We start from the raw sequence: 19087 nt of genomic DNA on the forward strand, positions 1-19087 counted from the left end.
TTCAAGGCCTACCTTCAAACTCAGTGCCTCTTTGCTTGACATCATGAGAAAATCTAAAGAAATCAGCCAAGACCTCCACATGTCTGGTTCATCCTTGGGAGCAATTTCCAAATGCCTGAAGGTACCACGTTCATCTGTACAAACAATAGTACGCAAGTATAAACACCATGGGACCACGCAGCCGCTCAGGAAGGAGACGCGTTCTGTCTCCTAGAGATGAACATACTTTGGTGCGAAAAGGGCAAATCAATCCTAGAACAACAGCAAAGGACCTTGTGAAGATGCTGGAGTAAAAAGGTACAAAGTATCTATATCCACAGTAAAATGAGTCCTAAATCGACGTAACCTGAAAGGCCGCTCAGCAAGGAAGAAGCCACTGCTCCAAAACCGCCATAAAAAAGCCAGACTACGGTTTGCAACTGCGCATTGGAACAAAGATTGTACTTTTTGGGGAAATGTCCTCTGGTCTGATGAAACAAAAAGCGAGCTGTTTGGCCATAATGACCACCGTTATGTTTGGAGAAAATAAGGGGAGGCTTGCAAGCCGAAGAACACCATCCCAACCGTGAAGCTCGGGGGTGAGCGCATCATGTTGTGGGGGTGCTTTGCTGCAGGATGGACTGGTGCACTTCACAAAATAGATGGCATCATGAGGCAGGAAAATTATGTGGATATATTGAAGCAACATCTCAAGACATCAGTCAGGAAGTTAAAGCTTGGTCGCAAATGGGTCTTCCAAATGGACAATGACCCCAAGCATACTTCCCAAGTTGTGGCAAAATGGCTTAAGGACAACAAAGTCAAGGTATTGGAGTGGCCATCACAAAGCCCTGACCTCAATCCCATAGAAAATGTGTGGGCAGAACTGAAAAAGCGTGTACGAGCAAGGAGGCCTACAAACCTGACTCAGTTACACCAGCTCTGTCAGGAGGAATGGGCCAAAATGCACCCAACTTATTGTGGGAAGCTTGTGGAAGGCTACATGAAACGTTTGACCCAAGTTAAACAATTTAAAGGCAATGCTACCAAATACTAATTGAGTGTACGTAAACTTCTGACCCACTGGGAATGTGATAAAAGCTGAAATAAATAATTCTCTCTACTATTATTCTGACATTTAACATTCTTAAAATAAAGTGGTGATCCTTACTGACCTAAGACGGGACAATTTTTCTATTAAATGTCAGGAATTGTGAAAAACTGAGTTTAGATGTATTTGGCTAAGGTGTATGTAAACTTCCGACTTCAACTGTATACTTGAATATTCAACTGAGCATAAAACAGACATTTTTATAATCACGAAAATGAAAGCAGTTCATTTTGGATAATGCATACATTGTACCCTTGATAATGTATGGAGCTTTGTCCAGCTGACAGCTGTCATTAATAAATCCATAGGAATGCTGTATGATCTGAGTGCATCTCCCAAAAGTACTGTACTCAAGATACAACCAAAGAGTTTAAAATACCAAGAGGATTCAAGTTGATGTACAGTAGGGCTCTGTTTCCCAGATGGATAAATGACCACGTCCTGCCTGCCTGTTATCTCAATAGCACACCAGCACACCACAAACCTTATCTTCATGTTACATTCGTAAGTGACGCCATTAGAATGTATTAAAAGAATGAAGTCATTATACATACTTGATCTCATATTTGAACATGTGTTCAGATATTAAAAACTCATTTTAAATAGCACTTAGAATGCAGAGTACTTCAGGACATTTCAGAGTTGTATTATTTCTCCTGACCTGCGCAGCATGTTGCACTAAGTGCAATACAGATGTAAATCTATATAAGAGAAGATGCACAATGAAGTTTATATTTTAAAAAGTACTCAGTGATTCTCTCAGTGAATAGAACATCAAATAAAATACTACGTGCAAGTTCCCCCTAGTGGGATTGACCTGTAATCACTTAATTGATCAAGAGAATACAGGTGGATAAAAAACTGACCACGGGAGATATTCAGCCAGCTTGTCTTGTCCAGTAATACATAAATAGAAGAGACGATGGAGGATAATTAAATCAAATGGTGACAAAAAGAACACAGATCTGCCCTAAAGCAATGAATGACTATGATACACAATGCATAAACACAAACATGCAAATGCACACACAAACACACGCTTACGCACGCTTATCTCTTTGGTTCCAGCTGAACAATAACTTCAGATGGCATCTGAAACACAAAATATTATCCCAGTCCACGGGACGAGTGTGACTCATTTATCTGTAGAGACACATACCGATAAAGAAAATAACTGACTTTATCAGTGTCACGGCTGTCGTAGGAATGAGTGGACCAAAGTGCAGCGTGTGTGTCGTTCCACATTTAATTTTTACTGTGAAACTATGCAATACATAAATAAACTGAATGAAAAAAACCAACAAACCGTGACGCAGAGGTGAAACATACACTACTCAAAATTAATCTCCCACAAACCCAGGTGGGACAAACACCAACATAAATATGACCTCCAATTAGAGACAACGATGACCAGCTGCCTCTAATTGGAGATCATCCCAAACACAGCCCAACATAGAAATACAATACTAGAACAACCCAACATAGAAATACAAAACTAGAACATAACATAAAAAAACTCAACTAGAAAACCCCCCTGTCACGCCCTGACCTACTCTACCATAGAAAATAACAGCTTACTATGGTCAGGAGGTGACAATCAGATGTGACCTTTCCATTGCCATGGTCAAATCCTGTCAAACTGTTCATCTTGAATAAAGGTCACTGTGATAGAAATAGAATGAATAATAGTATTTCTATTTTTATGTTCACTACATTATTATATTGTCCAAAGCATACAATGTAGTAACAAACTTCCCATGTAACTGCCCATGGCAGATACAGTACAGTACTGTACCACGGTTAAGATGTGAGCTACTCTATAGGAAAGTACCTGTAGGTCACTTGAGACTACACTAGTGAAGAGGGTGCATAGGAAAATACACTGACATCTGAACCTGATCTCTTCCTCGACAATGGATATGGTGGTGGACTTGATCGCAGTCGCCGGTTCAATTTCCTGCCTCCTTGAGGTGGAGTGCCTCCCTTTCCCCTAGGCCTAAACTTCTTAAGATCATTCAAAAGCAGTACACCTTACCTGCACCCACAATTCACCTCCATACTTGGTGTGTGTGTGCTCCTGGAAGCAACTGTACTAAAGTTATATGTGAGTAATAACCACGTCATACTTTCTATATAGACTCCCTCATGAGTTCTATAATTTGGTTGTTATTTCAGACACAACAAAGTCATCCCGAAGTCAAGTTATTTTAAAGTGAAAGGAATGACAATGAACAACTTACCGTAAATAGAAATGCAGCAAAATGGTCTCACACAAGGTGCGACTTCCATCACGTGCCGTGGTATTCTTGGCGTTGACTCTGCAGACCTGTCATTTCTCACTCCCACACCGTCAAACCCCCCCACACAAACAGAAACATAAGGGAATCTACTGAATTTTAACTTCAATATCTCAATAAAAGCTATAACACATAAATATGCAACAAATAGGGCCAAAGTCATAACTATAGTTTGTCTACTCATGCATGTGTTGCATTTACAACAGAAGACAAGGGGATTCGTGACACTATACTTCATAGGCCTAATCTACTCTATTTTCAGCTGTGTTATAAAGATGTCACAAAAACTGTTGATTCTGAAAAACCTTGGCATTTTAACAAGGCATACATTCTATTATATATTATATATATATATATATATATATATATTATATTCTATTAGATATTTCTGAGCGAGTTCCAAATCAAAGTCCATTGCCTGAAAACCTATTCATGCAGCACGTTGCTAAATGCTTTCTTTAGCAGAGACCCGGTGGCACTTATCTAATGACATGAAACACACACAGGCGGTTTTACTTTCATTTGAACAATTCATGTGTTACCTGATATACTACTACAGTATGATATGGGCGTTGGTAGTCTAGGGATAAGAGGCCAGCCTGGTCATGCATGTACTGCAAAAGATCATACAGGATAAAAACATACTGAAATGCTGAAACCATCCATATACTATGTGTTTTTTGTGATATTGGTGATTGGTTCAAGTGATTTACAGTGCATTCGGAAATTATTCAGACCTCTTCCCTTTTTCCACATTTTGTTACGTTATAGCCTAAAATGAATTCAATATTTTTTTTCCCTCATCAATCTACACACAATACTCCATTATGATAAAGCAAAAAAAGGTATTTAGAATTTTTTGCAAATGTATTAAGAATAAAAAACAGAAATACCTTATTTACATAAGTATTCACACCCTTTGCTATGAGACTCGAAATTGAGCTCAGGTGCATCCTGTTTCCATTGATCATCCTTGAGATGTTTCTACAACTTGATCGGAGTCCACCTGTGGTAAATTCAATTGATTGGACATGATTTGGAAAGGCACACACCTGTCTATATAAGGTCCCACAGTTGACAGTGCATGTCAGAGCAAAAACCAAGCCAGGAGGTCGAATGGAATTGTCCGTAGAGCGCCGAGACAGGATTGTGTCGAGGCACAGATCTGGGGAAGAGTACCAAAACATTTCTGCAGCATTGAAAGTCCCCAAGAACACAGTGGCCTAAATCATTTGTAAATGGAAGAAGTTTGGAACCACCAAGGCTTAGCTTGGTCATTATGGGGTATTGTGTGTAGTTTTAGAATAAGGCTGTCACGTAAGAAAATGTGGAAAAAGTCTAGGGGTCTGAATACTTTCCGAAAGCACTGTATTGTATTTCTGCAGTAACACTAGTGGTGAGGTGTGAGACATTATCAGGGGACAATCAAATCCTTTGGAAGAGGGCACAATAACAGACATGGCTGTCATAATATATTATAGCAACTGAGAAAGGGCTCTTTTGGACGTGGCTGTAGAGCACAGCAGACTACTGTGTGTTCATAGTTAATGGAATGAGACTAAAAGGCTGTGGTAGAGAGAGGGAAGGACCAGAGGTATTTGATAGTGGGCGTTTGTACACCATCAGTCAAGCCTTCCGAGTGTTGATCAGTGGGAGAGCATTTCCATCTAAATGGACCCATGAGCACCAACATGTGAAGTTTATAGGAGCATGCCAAATTGGGTATCAAATGAAAGCTAAGAGTCTATATTTATTTTAAATGAAGGCATACATATATTATTCAACCATGTTCCATCCTAAAAATTAGGAATACGCAAAGGCTTTGATTTCTGGCCAAACAGATGGAAAAGGGGTCTTAGACAATATCTACCAGAAAATGTCTTAAAAGTTATTAGAAATACATCAAACACAATAATGTTGAAGTAAAGACCTCTGCCAACTAATATCAACACTTATACTTTGTTTTGGAGAAATGATTTGCCTTCTGTAAGTTTAAGAAACATTGCCTTGTGACTTGTAATTCTGTTACCAAAAACCCATATATCTTTAATACATTTTAAGATTCCTCATGAGGGACAATAATGAAAGGTCACAGAAGTAACAAGTAATGTTAGACCTACCAGTTAGTTATAGTGTATTAAATAGTGTATATTTACTGATATCAAGTTTGTTTGTGAATTATTAAATGATTAAAACGTGCAATTCCATTACCAAATTGGTAACGTAATTTCAGAAACCTCTGTAACAGAATTACTGCAATTGAATTGGCTACAATGGGAAATCATAGTAGTCACAAACCACAGTTGGGTCACTTGCTACTGTCCTCCCTTCCACTGGGATACTGTTATGTTCAGCTCATAGTGTCTCCTGCTACTGTCCTCCCTTCCACTTGCACACTGTTATGTTCAGCTCATAAGACTTAAAAAAAAATCGTTATGTTGTCTGTTAGTGAAAGCAAGACTGTGAAAACAGTCTGGACAACCCCTCCCTCCCTCTCTCTCTCTTTCTCTCTCACTCTCGCTCTCTCTGCTGCTCTCTCTCTCTCCAGGTAATGTCACCTTTCCCGGTTCTTACTGACACCTACCATGACATCTACCACCTACCCTCTTTACTGTAACAAGCATCCTCAACCACTGAGCACCGACCGACATCAGACGTCCATGGATGTTGAAAAGTAGTTGAAGTTTGGTCAGTCACGCTCTGGCAGGACCAAATTTGTATCAATCGTAGACATCTATGTTTGACAAGCTTGGACAACACGGAACAGTACAGTATAGCACAGTAGAGTAAAGTACAGTATAATGTATTGTATTGTACTGTACTGAACATATCTACTTTACTGTACTCTACTGTACTGTACTAAATTCTACTTTCACATTTCTGTGCTGTTCTGTTCTCTATCAATCAATAAAGCCCTTTTTACATCAGCACTTGTCACAAAGTGCTTATACAGATACTCAGCCTAAAACCCCAAAGAGCAAACAATGCAGATGTCAAAGCACAGTGGCTAGGAAAAACTCCCTAGAAAGATAGGAACCTAGGACGAAACCTAGAGAGGAACCAGGCTCTGAGGGGTGGCCAGTCCTCTTCTGTCTGTGCTGGGTGATTATAAGAGTACATGGCCATTAAGGCGAGATCATTCTTCAAGATGTTCAAACGTTCATAAATGACCAGCAGGGTCAAATAATAATCACAGTGTTTATAGAGGGTGCAACAGGTCAGCACGGCAGGAGTAAATGAGAGAGAGAGAGAGAGAGAGAGAGAGAGGGTGTGTGTGTGTGTGTGTGTGTGTGTGTGTGTGTGTGTGTGTGTGTGTATGTGTGTGTGTGTGTGTGTGTATGTGTGTGTGTGTGTGTGTGTGTGTGTGTGTGTGAGAGAGAGAGAGGGAGAATCATTAGATAAGACTGGAGAATTACACCAGATAGGATAGACTGACCCTAGCCCACCGGCAGATAGACTATTGCAGCATAGATACTGGGGACTGAGAGAGGGGAGGTGGGTGGCCCCACCCAAATTTACTCCCAGACAGGGCCAACCAGTTAGGATATAACCCCACCCATTTTGCCAAAGCACAGCCCCCACACCACCAAAGGAATATAAACAGACCACTAACTTACTACCCTGAGACAAGGCCCAGTATAGCCCACAAAGACCTTCCCCACCGCACGAGGGGGCGCAAAACTGGACAAGAAGATCACATCTGTGACTCAACACACTCAAGTCGAGAATAGTGAAAAAATCCTGGCATGACGTGATGCACCCCTCCTAGGGACGGCATGGGAGAGCACGATCAAGCTAGTGACTCAGTCCCTGTAATAGCGTCGGAGGCAGAGAATCCCAGTGGAGAGAGTGGAGCCGGCCAGTAAAAACTTAAAGGTTGAGACCAAGTCTGCATCTCTCACATGGATCGGCAGACCATTCCATAAAAATTTAGCTCTATAGGAGAAAGCCGTGACTCCAGCTGTTTGCTTATCAATTCTAGGAACAATAAGGAGGCCTGTGTCTTGTGACCATAGCGTTTGTGTGGGTATATACGGCAGAACCATATCGGAGCGATACGTAGAAGTAAGTCCATGTAATGCTTTGTAGGTTTACAGTAAATCTTCAAATCAGCCCTAGCCTTAACAGGAAGCCAAAAGAGGCTAGCACTGGAGTAATATGATAATTTTGGGGGGTTCTAGTCAAGATTCTAGTAGCCATATTTTGCACTAGCTGAAGTTTATGCTGTGTCTTATCTGGGTAGCCGGAGAGTAGACCATAGCAGTAGTCTAACCTTGAAGTGACAAAGCATGCATTAGCTTTTCTGCATCAATTTGGGACAAATGTTTCAGATTTTTGCAATGTTACAAAGATGGGGAAAAAGCGACTCTTGAAATATTTTTGATATGTTCGTCAAAAGAGATATCAGGGTCCTGATTAACGGCAGGTCTTTCACAGTTTTATTTGAGACGACTATCGAGATTCATTGTCAGATCCGACAGCAGATCTCTTTGTTTTTTAGGATCTAGAACTAGAAACTCAGTTTTGTCCGAATTTAAAAGCAAAACATTTTCCGCCATCCACTTCCTTATGTCTGAAAAACAGGTTTACAGGGTAGGCAAGTTTGCGGCTTTACCTTGTTTCATTGAAATGTACATTTGTGTGTCGTCTGCATAGCAGTGAAAGTTGACAATGTGGTTCTGAATGACATCACCAAGAGGTAGCATATATAAAGAAAACAATAGTGGTCCTAGAATGGAACCTTGAGGAACACCGAAACGTACCATTGATTTGTCGGAGGAAAAACCATCCACAGAGACAAACTGATATCTTTCAGACAGATAAGACCTAAACCAGGCAAGAGCTTGTCCGCGTAGACCAATAAGGGTTTCCAATCTTTCCAAAAGAATGCGGTGACTGATTGTACAAGCGGCACAAAGTTCTAGGAGCACGATGACAGGCATGGACTTGGTCTGACGCCATTAAAAGGTAATTCACCACATTCACGAGTGCGGTCTCAGTACTGTAATGGGGTCTAAAACCTGACTGGAGCGTTTTGTATAAATCTTTTGGGTTCAGGAAGGGACTGAGTTGCTGAGCAACTGCTTTTTCAAATAATTTTGAGAGGAATGAGAGATTCGATAAAGGCATAGTTTTTTACATTTTCCAAGTTAAGGTTATGCTCTTTCAGGAGAGTCTTTATTACTGCCACTTTTAGTGAGTTTGGTACAAATCCAGAGGATAGGGAGCCATTGACTACATTCAACATAGGAGGGCCAAGCACAGGAAATAGCTCTTTCAGTAGTTTAGTTGGAATAGGGTCCAGTAGATAGCTGGAAGGTTTTGAGGCCATTACTATTTTAGTGAATATGTCGAGAGATACAAGATAAAAAAAAAGTGTATATGTTTGATTTGTTTTTAATCTCCTCATTCAGGTTGGAAAAGTGGGCTGATCGAGCAGCAGTGAGGGCTTTTCAATATTGCATGGTACTGTCTTCCCAAACTAGACGGAAGACTTCTAATTTGGTGGAGCACCATTTCTGTTCCAATTTTCGGGCAGCTTGTTTCAGGGCTAGGGTATTTTCTGTATACTAGGGAGCTAGTTTCTTGTGAAATGTTGTTTTTGTTTTTAGCAGTGCGACCACATCTAGGGTATTACGCAAGGTAAAGTTTAGATCCTTAGTTAGGTGGTTAACTGATTTTTGTACTCCAACATCCTTGTGTAGGTGGAGGGAGTCTGTAACGGCATCTAGGAATCTTTGGGTTGTCTGACAATTTATAGCACAGCTTTTGAAAATCCTTAGTTGGCGTCTAAGCAAATGATTTGTTGCGATTGCACACGTAATAAGATTGTGGTCCGAAAGTCTAGAATTTTGAGGAAAAACATTTAGATCCATCTACAGGACAAAACTAGATCCAGGGTATGATTTTGGCGATGCGTAGGTCCCGAGACATGTTGGACAAAACATGATAGCTCCAAAAGCCTTTTTGAGTGGGTCTGTGGACTTGTGAATATTGAAATCACCAAAAATGTTCAAATGATCGCCCATGACTACGAGGTACGATGTGAATTCAGGGAACTCAGTGAGGAACGCTGTATATGTCCCAGGAGGCCTGTAAACAGTAGCTTTAAAAAGTTATTGAGTGGGCTGCATAGTTCCCTTTCAGTCGGTCACTCAGTATAACATACTATGGGGGAGTCAACGACAAATCCTATTCACCTGAAGCAAACCGATATCACGCCCAATGGATGCCAAGCCCACCCTCGGGAGCCCCACCTTCCTGGCTCTTAACTGCCCCATTGGAAACATGTCCTGTGAATTATAGTGTAATATTTTTTCACCCATACCCTTTATGTATATCATTTTCAATACTTTCAATACTTCGTCCCCCTAGATGTTTCAAGTATCTGTATCAGTAACTGGCATCAGTTTTGTATTTGCTAAAGGCTTAATACATTCTGCTCTGCTTGTGTAGCTAATGCTTCATTGCTTGGGTAGCATTTGTGTTGGCTAAAACCCACTACTTTCTGCTCTGCTTGTGTAGCCGGAGCTTCCTTGTTTGAGTAAGATGGCCAGTGGAAAGAGTAAGTTCAAAAAGGCTAACCAGCAGAGTTTGAACCACTGACCGTGCCCTAGGGCATGTGGTTTTACAATGAAAATTAAAGATACTCATGAGTGTTGTCCTGTTGCCTGGGAACACCCTCAGGAAACCTTGGGTTAGACCATTCGTGTGACCATTGTCTCCAGCTGGTTCTGGACACCACCCTCTGCAACTGGATCCTGAACTTCCTGACAGGCAGACCACAGGTTGTGAGGATTGGCAACAACACTTCCTCCACACTGACTCTTAACACAGTCCCCCCCCCCCCCCGGGGTGTGTCCTCAGTCCTCTGCTGTACTCCCTGTTCACCCACTACTGCGTAGCCTTGCCCGACACCAACTGCATCAGCAAGTTTAATGACGACACCACGATTGTAGGCCTGATAACTGACAAAGACGAGTCAGCCTATAGGGAGGAGCTAAGTGAACTGGCATTGTGGTGTTATGACAACACCTCTCCCTCAATATCAGCAAAACAAAGGAGTTGATTGTTTACTTTAGGAAGCAGAGAAGGGAACATGCCCCATTCCACATCAACAGGACTGCAGTAGAGAAAGTCACTAGTTTTAAGTTCCTCGGTGTCCACATCACCGAGGACAACACCACCACACTGGTCAAGAGGGTGCAATAGCATCTCTTCTTCCTAAGGTGGCTGTAGAAAGTCGGCATTCCACCCCTGGTCCTCTCCAAATACTACTGCTGCACCATTGAGAGCTTCCTGACCGGTTGCATCAAGTTTCAAGTTTCAAGTTTTAATGTCACATGCACAAGTACAGTGAAATTCTTTCTTACAAGCTCTAACCCCAACAATGCAGTAATCAATAACGATGTAATAGATAAAATAACAAGGTAGAACAAAAACACAGAAGATATAAGTGTTATATCTAGCCTAGCTGTAGAAGAACACACGTCTGCACGGTTTCACATTGTACATCACTCTGTCGTTTAATGACATGTGCCACTCATCCTGACAACCCATTCATCCGTAAAGCAGCACACTGTCGTAAACCATAACAACGTATAGTATGACGTACAGCACGTCGTACCATACATAACATTTCCCCCCCCTTTCCAAAACCAGGGACTGGTACCATATATAAAATGTCCATAGGGCAAGAACCTAGAGTGATAACTATAAGAAATAAAACATTAACCTTTAAAACGGAAGGACCCTCCAAACTAACCAGTTCAGTCCATTAACCTGGAGGTTGACTAAGACCCCTATCGGAGCCTAAGAATGAAAAGAGGTTAAGTAGTCCCCCAGATGAGCAGGGCGAGTTCGTGCCCGCATAGGCCTTTCTTCAACTGCCACCGCTTGTGGCTCTGGCCCTTGGGGAGCCCACAGAGGCTGGGGCTCGGGTGGTAGTGGTGGGGGAGGTCCATCCGGTGGCGTCTCTGGCCTGCATGTCTGTTCTGTGTGCATTCGTATTCCTTGAGGAGCAGGGACTTTCCTGAGGCGGCTGGCGTGCCAGCGTGATCCATTGCTCAACATGAATGTGGCGGGCCCCAGTTGTCGACTGACCTGCAGGGGGTCCGACCAGAATGAGGCCATTTTGTTGCACCGCTGAGGCCGTCGGGCTCGAACCCAGTCAGACACTTGGATGATCGACTTCTTCACCCTGTGTGCCTTGTCGAAACGCTGTTTCATTTCTCTTTGGTGCCTAGTCACTGCCTGTTTTTCTTGGGTGCACCTAGTCGCCGGTTCTGCAACTCTCTGTGTTCTGAGTCTGTCCAGTGGCAGTTCCATCTCACGACCTAGCATGAGAGATGCCGGGGAGGCCTGTGTTGTTGTGTGTTTGCTTGCTCTGTAGTGCATTAGCGTTTGATTCAAAGCAGTTTGGAACGTGCACCCCTGGACCAGGTGCGCTCTGATGCCGTTCTTCAGCGTTTGGTTGAAGCGTTCCACCCCTCCGTTAGCTTGTGGGTTGTAGTAGGCCGTGCGGTTGTGTTTGATTCCCTTGTTGCTGAGGTATGAGGAGAACTCGGCAGAGATTAGCTGGGGCCCATTGTCCGTGGTAAGGGTGAGGGGCAGGCCCCACCTTGTGAACAGGCTGTCTAGGATGTCCACGATGGCCTGTGCTGTGACAGTTCCGACAGGAACCACTTCTGGCCACTTAGAGTGGAGGTCATACACCACCACCAGGAAGCGCTGATGGTGAGGGACTGCGTGACCATGGATCTCGCCACAGATGTCCAGTTGGATGTGCTCCCAGGGGCGGGACGGCCATGCGAGAGGCTGCAGGGGGGGTGAGGCGGACTGTCCTGTTTTCCCACTGAGGAGGCATGCAGCACAATCCCTGACCAGGGCTTCAATGTCGTGGTCGATGCCTGGCCACCACACAAGGTCTCGACATCTCTGTTTGACCTTCACTATGCCCAAGTGCCCCTCGTGCGCCATGGATAGAACACGCGCACGCAGACCACTTGGGACCACAGTGCAAAACCCTCGAGAGACACAGACTTCTTCCCAGCAAGACAGTTCGTGCTTCACCCTGGCGAAAGTCGCAAGCTCTTCCGGCACGTGTGCTGGCCATCCAGTGCGTATGTAGGTGCGCAGGGTAGACAGTGTGGGATCCTGTTCCGATGCTTGCTTCAGCTCTTCCAGTGAGACGACTGACTGAAGAGGAGCATAAAGCATTTGTACGAGGTCTGTTTCGTTGTCGTCTGGCAAGACGGTCGGAGTAGGAGCGTCAAAGGAGCGTGAGAGGAGGTCTGCCACCACGTTATCCCTCCCTGGAGTGAACTTCAGCTGATAGTCGTACTGTCTGAGGCGGTCGGCCCATCTGTGCAGCCGAAGTGGCTTGTGGCCAGTTCCTGATGCCGACAGTAGCGTTGTGAGGGACTGGTGGTCGGTTCGGAGCGTGAACAGACGGCCATAGAGGTAGAGGTGCCACCTTTCGCACGCCCAGACACAGGCCAGTGCTTCTCGTTCGCCCACAGAGTACCGTTGTTCTGTGGGGCTCAGGGCCCTTGAGGCGAAGGCGACGGGCCTCTCAATGCCATTCTGCAGCTGTGAGAGGACAGCTCCTAGTGCTCCAGCTGAGGTGTCACATGTGACAATGGTGGGGCAGACGGGGTCAAAGTGAGCCAAGACTGGGGCCGTGGTGAGCTGGCTCTTCAGTGAGCGGACCGCGTCTGAGCAGGCTGCCGTCCAGGCCCATGGCTCATCCTTCTTGAGGAGCTGGCGAAGGGGCGCTGTGGTCTGGGAGTAGTGGGGCAGAAACCGGAGGTAGTAGGCTGTCATGCCCAAGAATGATGCCACCTGAGAGGCTGAGGTCGGTTCCGGGATCCTGTGGACGGCTTCAATGTTCGACATGAGTGGGGCAATGCCTTTGGCCGACAGGCGGAACCCCACAAACTCGACGGCTGGAGCTGCAAAGGTGCACTTTCCACCGTTAAGGGTCAGGTTGTTCTGCAGTAGAGCGCTGAATACTCTGTGGAGTCGACAATCATGGATGTGGAGGTCAGGACCGTGGACCACGATGTCATCCAGATAAACCGCCACCCCAGGTATTCCAGCGAGGATGGTGCTCATCACCTTCTGTAAGCAGCTGGGGGCGGAGTTAAGTCCAAAAGGCATGCGTGTATATCTGAACACGCCAGCATGTGTGACAAAGGTAGTGAGATCTCTGCTAGCTGCGTGGAGGGGTACCTGAAGATAACCCTGACGAAGGTCAAGCTTCGTGAAGATCGTGGAGCCATGGAATTGTGCGGTCAGCTCCTCAGCTGTAGGCAAGGGGTACTTATCCGGGACAACGGCCTTGTTCACAGCACGAAGATCCACGCAGGTCCGGATTCCACCTGACTTTTTGGTTGCAATGACTAAGTTTGAAATCCAGGGGGCAGCGTTGACTGGCTCAATGATGCCTGCATCCAACTGTGCCTGGAGATCTTTTGTGACGTCATCACGCAGTGCAAAGGGAATGCGCCGCAGGGGCTGCATGACTGGGGTCACTTCCGGATTCACTAGGGGCCTGTGAGTAAAGGCTGTGAGGCAGCCCAGTCCATCAAACAGAGTTGGCCAGTTCTGTTGCCATGTGCAGGTAACCTGGTGGATAGCTGACCCACTGTCATCTCTCAGCGTGAATCCCAAGCCTGTGAAGAGGTCGAGGCCCAAGAGGTTGGCACCCCGCTTTGCAACATGAAATGTAAATGATGGCAGATGCTTGGTGCCGTAGTGTACTGGGACCTGGAGGGTGCCTACAATGTCTATCTTGGATCTACCGTACCCACACAGGGCAGTGGAGGGCTGTTGGAGTGGTAGGTGACTGAAAAACTTGTAATAAGTTGCAAGGTTGAGCAATGACACCGCAGCGCCAGTATCCAGCAGTAAAGGCAAACCCACCTCACCCAGCTGCACAGTGCATGTCCTGAATGACACATGGTTGGTGGAGACAGTTCGAATTTCCGTGCGTTCATGTCGAGAGTGAGATGAAACTAAGGGCCTGTGCTGGGTGGAGCTAGTAGCTGGGGCAGAACGACACACTTTTGCAAAGTGATTGTATTTTGAACAGTTCTTGCATATTTTCCCACGGGCTGGGCAGTTTGAAGCCCTTGAATTGTGAGAGCTAGCCCCACAGTTGCCACAGCTACTTCTGTTCGTTTGTCTGTGTGCCTGCTGCACGGGCATGCCGGTGTCTGTGTCCATGCAGCTATCAACGTGGGAGGCCATGCACAGCGCGTGATCGTTGTAGTGCGCCTGCTCGGGCTGAAGCTGCTGTGTGAGAATGGCTGGGGGCCGAGTGTATGCTGCAGATCTGTCTGTTAGCATAGTAGAGCATTCCAACGCCGCTTCAACCTGGAGTGCTATTTTAATGGCTCCATCTAGTTGTAAATTATCCGATTCCAAAAGCAGTTTCTCCCTTGTCTTTTCACATAACGTCCCCTCTATCAACTGATCCCTGATGATCTCGTCCTGAAGTGTCCCATAGTTACAAGAGCTAGCCAAATCCCTCAGATTAGCCACGTAGCTTTGAATGGACTCACCCGGCCGTTGGTGTCTCTTCCGTAGCCGGTAGCGTCGGAGGAGCACTCGCTCTTTCCCGGCGAAGTGGTTCCGTAAGAGGCTGACTGCAGCAGTGAATGTAGGAGCCGATCCAAGCGCTCTGAAAATCCTTTGACCCTCTGTACCGAGGCAGTGACGGAGCAGTGCTGTCCTCCGCTTGTCGGAGATTGTAGAAAGGTCCATAGCTTCGATATAAGTGTTAAAGCTATCAAGCCAGTTATTCCACGGGACTGGAGGTTCGCCAGGCACGGCGAGGAATGGTGCCGGTGGTGGTAAACTGAATTCAGCCATCTTCGTCGCCAATGTTATATCTAGCCTAGCTGTAGAAGAACACACGTCTGCACGGTTTCACATTGTACATCACTCTGTCGTTTAATGACATGTGCCACTCATCCTGACAACCCATTCATCCGTAAAGCAGCACACTGTCGTAAACCATAACAACGTATAGTATGACGTACAGCACGTCGTACCATACATAACAATAAGAGTAAGAAATAAGAACACGATGAAGTAGGTTAGCATACTATATACAGGGTCAGTTCCAGTACCCTATTGACAATGGGCAGGGACACTAGATCGATAGAGGTAGATACAGTTGAAATTGGAAGTTTACATACACGTTTCTCAACCACTCCACAAATTTCTTGTTAACAAACTATAGTTTTGACAAGTCGGTTAGGACATCTACTTTGTGCATGGCACAAGTAATTTTTCCAACTATTTCACTTAGTTCACTGTATCACAATTCCAGTGGATCAGATGTTTACATACACTACGTTACTGTGCCTTTAAACAGCTTGAAAAATTCCAGAAAATTATGTCATGACTTTAGAAGCTTCTGATAGTCTAATTGACATCATTTGAGTCAATTGGAGGTGTACCTGTGGATGTATTTCAAGGCCTACCTTCAAACTCAGTGCCTCTTTGCTTGACATCATGGGAAAATCAAAAGAATCAGTCAAGACCTCAGGAAATAAATTGTAGACCTCCACAAGTCTGGTTCATCCTTGGGAGCAATTTCCAAATGTCTGAAGGTACCACGTTCATCTGTACAAACAATAGTACGCAAATATAAACACCATGGGACCACACAGCCGTCATACCGCTCAGGAAGGAGACGCGTTCTGTCTCCAAGAGATGAACGTACTCTGGTGCGAAAAGGGCAAATCAATCCCAGAACAACAGCAAAGGACCTTGTGAAGATGCTGGAGGAAACAGGAACAAAAGTATCTATATCCACAGTAAAATGAGTCCTATATTGACGTAACCTGAAAGGCCACTCAGCAACTGCTCCAAAACCGCCATAAAAAAGCCAGACTACGGTTTGCAACTGCGCATGGGGACAAAAATCGTACTTTTTGGAGAAATATCCTCTGGTCTGATGAAACAAAAATAGAACTGTTTGGCCATAATGACCATCGTTATGTTTGAAGGAAAAATGGGGAGGCTTGCAAGCCGAAGAACACCATCCCAACCGTGAAGCATGGAGGTGGCAGCATCATGTTGTGGTGGTGCTTTGCTGCAGGAGAGACTGGTGCACTTCACAAAATAGATGACATCATGAGGTAGGAAAATTATGTGGAAATATTGAAGCAACATCTCAAGACATCAGTCAGGAAGTTACATCTTGGTCGCAAATGGGTCTTCCAAATGAACAATGACCCCAAGTATACTTCCGAAGTTTTGGCAAAATGGCTTAAGGACAAAAAGTCAAGGTGTTTGAGTGGCCATCACAAAGACCTCAATCCTATAGAAAATAGTTGGGCAGAACTGAAAAAGCGTGTGCGAGCAAGGAGGCCTACAAACCTGAGTCAGTTACACCAGCTCTGTCAGGAGGAATGGGCCAAATTCACCCAACTTATAGTGGGAAGCTTGTGGAAGGCTACCGAAAACATTTGACCCAAGTTAAACAATTTAAAGGAAATGCTACCAAATACTAATTGAGTGCATGTAAACTTTTGACCAACTGGGAATGTGATGAAAGAAATAAAAGCTGAAATAAATTACTCCACTATTATTCTGACATTTCACCTTCTTAAAATAAAGTGGTGATCCTAACTGACCTGACCAGGAATTTTTACCAGGATTATATGTCAGGAATTGTGAAAAACTGAGTTTAAATGTATTTGGCTAAGGTGTATGTAAACTTCCGACTTCAACTGTATGTAAGGTGACGAGGCATCAGGATATATGATAAACAGTGTAGCAGCAGTGTATATGATGATTGTATGTGAGTGGGTTTCTGTAGAGTTAGTATAAATGTGTGTGCATGTTATGTGTGTGAGCAAATGATAGAGTGAGTGTTTGTCTGTTGGAGTGTCAGTGTGTGTAGTGTGTAGGGCCCTGTGAATGTGCATAGAGGCAGTGCAAAAATAAGAATAAAATACAAGGGTCAACTCAGATAGTCCCTGTAGCCATTTAGTTAGCTGTTTAGTCTATTTAACAATCTATTTAACAGTCTTATGGAATGGGGATAATGTTCAGGAGCCTAAGCAGAGAGAATAGTCTATGGCTTGGCTGGTTGAAGTCTAACGATTTTCCTCCCTTTCACACCGCCTGATATGAGGTCCTGGATGGCAGGGTGCTCGGTCTCAGTTATGTACCAGGCAGTCCGCAACACCCTCTGTAGCGCAATGCGATCGAGGGTGGTGCTATTGCTATACCAAATAGTGATGCAGCAAGTCAAAATGCTCTCAATGATACAGCTATAGAACTTTTTGAGGATTTGAGGGCCCTTGCATGCCAAACCTTTTTAACCTCCTAAGGGGGAAGAGGTGCTGTCGTACCTTCTTCACAACTGTGCACGTGTGTGTGGACCATTTTAAGTTCTTAGTAACTTGGACAGCGAGGAACTTGAAGCTCTCCACACGCTCCACTGAAGCCCCGTCGATCACAGCCTGCTACGGAATTGCTACGTTCACGAGCCTAAGGCCCTCCAGCGGGTGGTGAGGGGTCTCAGTACATCACCCATCCAGGACTACTCGAAACGGTGCCTGAGGAAGGCATGCAGCATCATCAAGGACCCCACACACCCTAGGCATGAGTTGTTCTCTCTCTTACCGTCGGGCAGATGGTATTGGAGCATGAGGTCTGAAACAAACAGGCTCAGAGACAGTTTCTATCTACAAGCCATCAGAGCGCTGAACACTTGAGCTGGATTGACCACGTGCTCTGATTTCTCGCGCCTTAGCAAACATGCACTCATTCATGAACACACCCACACAGACAAACACACACATATACATTAATGCTACGCACACATCACACCTGCTGCTACCAGACTCTCATTATACTACTCAGTTTATACACTGACCCCCCATCCCCCTTACCTAATACACAGACACATATACAGTATATTAATGCTACACACATCACACCTGCTGCTACCAGACTCTCATTATACTGCTCAGTTTATACACTGACCCCCCCATCCCCCCTTCCCCAATAGATCTGTAAATATTGGACTATAAATTGTGCCTTCCTATTTTATACATATGCAATATCTATATATATATTTTTTACTGAGCCATTTACTTTATGTTCGTATTCTTATCTTTTATTATTTGTTATTGTTGCTGCATTGTCAAGAAGGAACCTGCAAGTAGATATTTCATTGAAAGATGTATACCATGCGTATCCCATACACATGACTAATAAAACTTGAAACTTTAACTTCCATTGGGAGTCGGGCTGAATTGTGTGAAAGATTGGTGGTCGGAGTTGATAGTGGTGTCATCCCAGCCGAGTGAGGCTCATTCCGGTTTCTCTGGCAGTGTTCAGAGTCCAGATTCCGGGGATGGCATACTATGCCTGATTAGCTCTGGAGGGTTTGCAGAGTGTCAATTGGATGACATCAGTCGGTGGGGGAGAGTGAACCGTTGATGGTGAAAGCGCCTTTGATGGCATTTTCTCCCCGCTGCGTAGTTCCTCCAGGTTTGCGAAGGTATTTACCTCCTGTCCCTGAAGCGCTGATGAGTGGTGAGTTACTTAAATCCAGAGGCTATGTGGCAGGATCTACAGACAATCATGGATTACAAAAAGAAAAACAGCCCCGTCGCGGATATCGATGTCTTGCTTCCAGACAAATTAAACAACTTCTTTGCTCGCTTTG

The 19087-nt window shown here is 44.7% G+C and overlaps 1 protein-coding gene across 1 annotated transcript in view; it reads left to right on the forward strand.

Annotated features, from left to right (window-relative positions):
* The window catches only part of LOC115200944 (ATP-sensitive inward rectifier potassium channel 12), a 36644-nt gene that overhangs the window by 1495 nt on the left and 16062 nt on the right, over nt 1-19087 (forward strand). The window lies entirely within an intron of this gene.

This window comes from Salmo trutta, chromosome 10 (genome assembly GCF_901001165.1).
Source record: "Salmo trutta chromosome 10, fSalTru1.1, whole genome shotgun sequence".
In the NCBI taxonomy this organism is placed as follows: domain Eukaryota; kingdom Metazoa; phylum Chordata; class Actinopteri; order Salmoniformes; family Salmonidae; genus Salmo; species Salmo trutta.